The following is a 1,004-nucleotide window of genomic DNA, read 5'->3' on the forward strand; positions in this document are numbered from 1 at the left end:
TAAAATAGAATTAACAGAAAATGTTATAATAAGAGTTAGGCCAATGATGTATATCTTGCAAGATGTGCAAGAATTTAAAATTCAAATAAAAGAACTATTAGAACCCAGTAATGGACCTCGTAGTAGTCCAGCTTTTATGGTTATGAAACATTCTGAGCAGATTAGAGAAAAAACTAGAATGGTAATAAACTATAAGGAATTAACTAAATATACTAAATTTGATGGTTACTTTTTACCAAATAAAGAAGTTCTAATAAATCTTGCAAAAGGAAAACAATATTATTCCAAATTTGATTGTAAATCAGGATTTTGGCAAATAAAAATGGAAGAAGATAGTATACAATATACAGCTTTACTTTTTACCAAATAAAGAAGTCCTAATAAATCTTGCAAAAGGAAAACAATATTATTCCAAATTTGATTGTAAATCAGGATTTTGGCAAATAAAAATGGAAGAAGATAGTATACAATATACAGCTTTACTTTTTACCAAATAAAGAAGTCCTAATAAATCTTGCAAAAGGAAAACAATATTATTCCAAATTTGATTGTAAATCAGGATTTTGGCAAATAAAAATGGAAGAAGATAGTATACAATATACAGCTTTTAGTACATCTCAAGGAAAATATGAACAGTTAGTTATGCCATTTGATTTAAAAAATGCACCACAAATATTTTAAAGGAAAATGGATAATATATTCAAAAAGTTTAGTGATTTTCTTATTATTTATATAGATGATATACTAATATGCTCTAATAATAAAAAAGAACATAAGAATCATTTATTACAATTCATAAATGAATACAAAAAGGAAGGAATTGTACTTTCTAAAAAGAAATTTATAATCGAGAAATAAGAAATAGATTTTCTGGAATTATCAATAGATAAAAAAGGAATAAAATTACAGACTCACATATCTAAAAAGATAGAAAGCTTTCCAAATGAATTAAAATTCAAAGAACAAATACAAAAATTTTTAGGATGTTTAAACTATAATGAATG

Source organism: Olea europaea, unplaced genomic scaffold (assembly GCF_002742605.1).
Source record: "Olea europaea var. sylvestris unplaced genomic scaffold, O_europaea_v1 scaffold190, whole genome shotgun sequence".
NCBI classification, from domain to species: domain Eukaryota; kingdom Viridiplantae; phylum Streptophyta; class Magnoliopsida; order Lamiales; family Oleaceae; genus Olea; species Olea europaea.